Source organism: Mytilus trossulus, unplaced genomic scaffold (assembly GCF_036588685.1).
Source record: "Mytilus trossulus isolate FHL-02 unplaced genomic scaffold, PNRI_Mtr1.1.1.hap1 h1tg000122l__unscaffolded, whole genome shotgun sequence".
NCBI lineage: Eukaryota > Metazoa > Mollusca > Bivalvia > Mytilida > Mytilidae > Mytilus > Mytilus trossulus.
Genome location: NW_026963298.1, coordinates 1,015,241 through 1,021,174, shown reverse-complemented (window position 1 = coordinate 1,021,174; position 5,934 = coordinate 1,015,241). Strand labels below are relative to the sequence as shown.

Here is a 5,934-nt window from a genome sequence, read left to right as displayed (position 1 = left end):
TTCCCAATAAACGATAATAACTAATGGTATCTTATTATTTTTGCCTTGCAAGTCTTTGCATGAAAAATGTTACATTTATGTCATACTAATGCTAGTCAGATTACCTCCACATAGCTTTGAAATAACAATCAAATGTTGATTATTGTCTTAAAAGACAATGTACCTTCATTTTAAAGTTATATATTGTGCACAAAACAACAGGTCATGATATTCTTGATCCGAGGTTACACAAGGGTCAAATGACAGACAATGTTATTACTATATACTAATAGTACAAATTAGTAGGTACATCTTTCATGCTGTAGGTGTTAAAAAATATAGGTCACTGTAAGCAAGTTGTAAGAGATACATTGTAGCGCCAATATAACAAAACATGATACAATTTCAAATGCAGAAACCATTATGGCCTGATCTATGTAAAAAAACCAAGCAAACAAAAACCACTTCGAAATGATTACCATTGAATTTTAAAAAAGTGAACCTCAAAATCGACAGGAATCACCATACCCCAAAACATAATTCAGCAGATGGAGAGTTGTCTCCTTGGCACTCATACCACATCTTCTCATATCTATGGAATGACTTTACTCTAAAGGGATAAATATAACTTGAAATATTATTACAAGCAAATACCAGCTTTCAGTCTTGTGTGGTCTGACCCTAAGCCAGGGATTTAAACTAAAAAAACTTTCTCTCAAAATAACTGAAACATCTTGTTAAGATTATTTCTAAAAAGAGGAACAAAATATTAATTTAATAATATTTTAAAGAAGCATAAAAAAGTTCAAATAAATTTTATTTCTTAAATTGAGAAGTGATTTATGTAGCGATCACCTTATATAATACTGCTACTTAAGATTTTAAGAATATGGCAATATTGAAAAAAATACATCCTGCTTTAAAAAAAAACTCATACATTGTAGGGAAGAATCATAGCTAGGTGTTTAATTGTTACAGAAATTTCAACTTTACAATCGTTATGAACTAGCAAACAGGGAAATAAGTTCATGTTATTCCACTTGATAATAGTAAATAGTAAAACAAATAATAAATTACATTTTTTGTGACTACTAAACATAAAAGTAAAACAAAATTCTATAAAATATACCATTCCTTCTAATGCATTATGAAATACTATTTGACATTTCTTTTAAACTATTGCAAAATAATTCACTTACTAAATAAAGAGGAGCAATGTTCAATTTCATGGACAGGGTGTTAAATATTATTTTAAAGCTTAGAAGAAAATATACCAATTAAGTAACAGGATTTACCATTAAATTTAAAAACAAGTTAATCTTCTTTTCTACAAAAAACAAGAGTTGTCTCCAGGAGTGAGTGAGTATTTGCATCAAGCCTTATCATGAAATACTGTTACCAAAGTACCTACAAATATGGGAGATAACTCATTAAACTAAAAATGAAGTCATAATTGGGAGGAAGGGGCGTTTAATATCAGATAATATTGAGAATGGAAGCACTTTTATAGATGATGACGACATAAATATAATTTGAAATCCCAATGTCAGACAATCCACTTAATGCATTATCTATAATATATATAGACCTATGTTTACAAGCCCAATTTATTTACAGAGCTCTAAATAATACTGTCTTATAACAATCTTATATAGCATTTCTAACAACAAATATATAACAATCATATATAGCATTTCTAACAACAAATATATAACAATCATATATAAAACTAATACATTCTAATTTATTGCAGGCCTTCCATGCAGTGAACAAAACTAGCTCATATGAAAAGATAAACATTGAGTGTATTACCTCCCCTTAACCCTAAAACTCGGCCTGCTAGTTTCCATTCCTCACAACTTATGCTCAGTTTGTTCAATTCAAAAACAAGTTAAATCTTCTATTTGCATTAGCCTTATCATGAAATATCAAAATATCAAAAGTACCTACAAATATGGGAGATAACTCATTAAACTCTAGGAGTAGTTATCTATACTACTTGTAAATTGGATGAGAGTTGTCTCATTGTCACCAATTTCACATCTTCTAATATCTATATACCTATAAAAGGATGGTAGAGCGTAAGGATAGGAGTAAAACAATATCCTCCTCCCCCCCCCAACTGAAAGGGCATAAAAATAGATTTAAACCAATGACAGCTGATTGTTCTCAAACGTCACATCAAAGTCTTACATTAAACACCTAGTACATGTATTAACTAAGACCATATAGGGGGAGCTGTAGGCCTATGAAATTCGAATGGAATCAACATATCTGGTTTAAAAGAATAAATCTTTACAACTGGCTCTCACCCTCTTTCTATCTCTCTCTTTAAACATAATTGTATTATACTACATATTTTTTTGTCAATAAGTGTTTCCAAGTTCCTCAGATCAACAGAATCCATTCTTCTTCTTTTGCTTCAGTTGATTTCTAAATTAACAAGCACGCTTTGTCTACAAATAGAAAATAACATTTCATTCAAAACATTAACTAAAATTCACAAAATAATATAAAAATGTTGATGTTGAAGATATTTACATTTTATCCATATATGGGGTAACCAGGAGATAGAGGCTAAAGAAATTCTTCATATGAAGCAGTTCAGAATTGTATTAAATCTTATGGCATCTTAAGTATGAAATGCCACCATTGTACTTATATTTTACTTCAGATTTGAAGGCAGAATTGTGACCTATAGCTGTTAATTTATATGTCATTTGGTTTCTTGTGGAGAGTTTTCAAAAATAGCAATTATACCACATCTTCATATTTTTATATCTGTAATAAGGTATTGTATTATTATAGAAGCAATAAACTAGAATGTTCATTATCTTTATTATTACCTTGAAACAAGGATTTAATGTAACCGTCAACATACATACCTTAAGTTGGTATTATTTTACATCCAGGTCCTACTTTCCTTCAATTTTCCTTCAGTAAATCATTTAAGTGTTTTTAAAATATCCAGGATAACTGAAAAAAAATTGAATTCATAAATGTGATAGTTTTAAACACTTATTGAAGGCCGTATGTTGACCAATAGTTGTTAACTTATATATCTTTTAGTCTCTGGTGGAGTCAGTTGTCTCATTGGCAATTATACCAATCTTATTTCGATATCTATATATACATGTATATGGAATTTAGTCAATTAATTAACATCTAATCATAGCAGTTAAATTAGATACAATATTGCTAAAGTGACATATAGGTCCAATGGGCCAGGTGTAAATATCAAATTGCTATGTATATACATGTAATTGTTTAGAGGTATGTTATGATTCACATGTCACTATAATAAATAATAACTTATAACTTACTTATACATAACATTTTATCTAATAAATATACATGCATATTATCATGGCATAATAATACTTCTTAATTTACTAGGCTAATTCTTGTGAATTTTTATAGTTTTTTATTTTTAGTTTATGCATGATTTTTTTTTCCACCTATGAATTCTTATTTGTAATACATATTTTGGTCATAACTGTTAATTGTGACCTGTGGAGCAGGAACTGTGTACCCTTCCTAGCTATTCTTTCAGGAGCACCATTGTGAAAATTCTACATTTTGTTGGTTTGATATTATATATAGGGGTCATCAATAATTGTCAACCATTTTCCAAAGTGTACAAAACAGGGCATACACTTTTTCAGACTCCCTACCCTCCCTTAAAAAGTATATGTCAACCATTTTCAGATTTCAAGACATATATTCAATCATCCTTAAAAAAAATTAAGATCAAGTCTATTATAGTTAAGTTTAATATAGAAACTTGCATTGAAAATAACTGACACATATCAGACTGTTTTATTTGATAAATAAAAAAATGCATACTTTAAAGATGTTGAAACTTTTTTTTAAAAATTTAACTAAAATGCTAGAATTATGAAAATTTCAGTAACTTAGCATGACTTAATGGTGCTAGTACCCGATATATGTGCATTGTATTGTCAAAAATAGCCCATATTTATGTAGCAGAAGAATTCGACTGTCCAATGAATAACTAATAGTTTACATTTTAACGATTTTGTAAAACTGCTATATTTTGGGGCCAAAAAGGGGTCTTACTGGACCTTCTCCTTTATCCCTTTTCTACCCTTAAACAGAATATCAATGAATATTTTTGGTGCTCCATGTTAATTATCTTGTGGAATTATGTAATACTATATCCAAATATGAATTTATACATCAAAATCATAACTACTCAAATGAAATGACTAGACATATACTACATGTACCTTATGCATATTTACATTGTCTTTTGAATATCAAAGCTTCATGCAGACCCAGTTGTGATGTTCCTCATCTGGGAGATTAATCAGTATATAATCATTCTTCCTTTTTACAAGGATAGGTTGTTGACACATTTCTCAATCCCAAACCTGGAGAACCAGAGAATCTTTACTCAAGCTTTGTTTCCTTTAAATCAATTGCAGACCAAGGCTGACGAGTCAAATCTACCAAAAATTTCATATCAAGAGTTTTCTTCTCCTAGACATCCTTTCAAGGCTGATGACCATCATTCAGCCGGCTATTTAACCCATAACTGGGGCAAGGGTGATGAGTGCTAGGGATGTCCGCATGTCGATCAGCCTACACACTTCATCTCTAGGGTCCTTGCTACTCCGAGATCCTCTACAGTCAAGCCTAGGACACTAGATCCTAGTTACCATGTGCTGTCACGGGGAGGCACTGTAGAAGTCTTGTTAGTGTAGAGGCTATGTACTGGAAGGAAAGACTTACGCACTCAGCTTTCTTTTCACCTATGAATATAAGCTATCCAGCGGCAGTGTAAGAGTCTTTGACTCCCAACTGCACTAGACGCATACACAAACCTGTGGTAACACCACCAGCACACAAAAAAGGGGTCATTATACAAATTTAGAAAAAAGAAGGTTATTTATTTAAATTTGGAAAAAGAAATGATTATTTATTCAAATTTTAAAAAAGAAATGGTAATATTTATTCAAATTTAATAAAAAAAAAAAGAAAAAAAAGGTTTATTTAATTTATTTATAATTTTAAAAAAGGAAGGATTATTTATTTTAATTTTGAAATAGGAAGGTTTATTTATTTATAATTTAAAAAGGAAGAATTATTTGAGTTTTAAAAAAGAAAGAATTATTTATTTAAATTGTGAAAAAGGAATGGTTATTTATCTGAAAACTAGAAAAGGAATTATTTATTTAAAATCCAGAAAAGAAAGTGTTATTTATTTAAATTCAGAAAAGGGAAGTGTTCATTATTTTGAAATTTATAATGCATTTCATCCAAAAGTACAGGGTTATTTGTACTTCACAATCTTTAAAGCAACTATACAGTATCAGAACAGTGTGAAATTACAACACCAACACATTACTTACTTCCCCTCTTTACCCAGCAACTTCTTCATCTCTATTACACTAGGCCGTGGGGTATCCCTCACTGACCTCCAAGACCTTAAATACACTGGACTGTCATGGGTTAATCCTCCCTGACCCCAAGCCCTTAAAACAAGTCCCTGGATTCCCATGGGGTAACCCTCCCTGACCCCAAAATACTTAAAAAAAAAGTCCCTGGACTCCCATGGGGTAACCTTACCCGACCCCCAATCCCTTAAAACAAGTACCTGGATTCCCATGGGGTAACCATTCCCGACCCCCGTCCATTAAAAACAATTCCTTGGACTCCCATGGTGGTAACCCTCCCTGACCCCCAATCCCATAAAAACAAGTCCCTTGACTCCCATGGGGTAACCCTCCCCAACCACCATCCCTTAAAAACAAGATCCTGGACTCCCATGCGGTAATCCTCCCCAACCCCCAATCCCATAAAACAAGTCCCTGGACCCCCATGGGATAACCCTTCCGGACCCCCATGCCCTTAAAAATAAGTCCCATGACTTGTTTCGGGTTAGCTATTCCCTTCTCCCTTACTTGCCCTTAAATACAAGTGCCTGGAGTC

The 5,934-nt window shown here is 31.8% G+C and overlaps 1 long non-coding RNA gene across 1 annotated transcript; it reads right to left on the bottom strand.

The window, feature by feature from the left end:
* Window positions 1–2,102: 2,102 nt before the first annotated feature.
* LOC134700105 (uncharacterized) lies at window positions 2,103–4,836 on the bottom strand. The gene is made up of 3 exons (XR_010103775.1): window positions 4,230–4,836; window positions 2,865–2,955; window positions 2,103–2,435 (listed from the first exon to the last, which is right to left on the bottom strand). It is a non-coding gene; the product is annotated as an uncharacterized LOC134700105 (long non-coding RNA).
* Window positions 4,837–5,934: the final 1,098 nt, after the last annotated feature.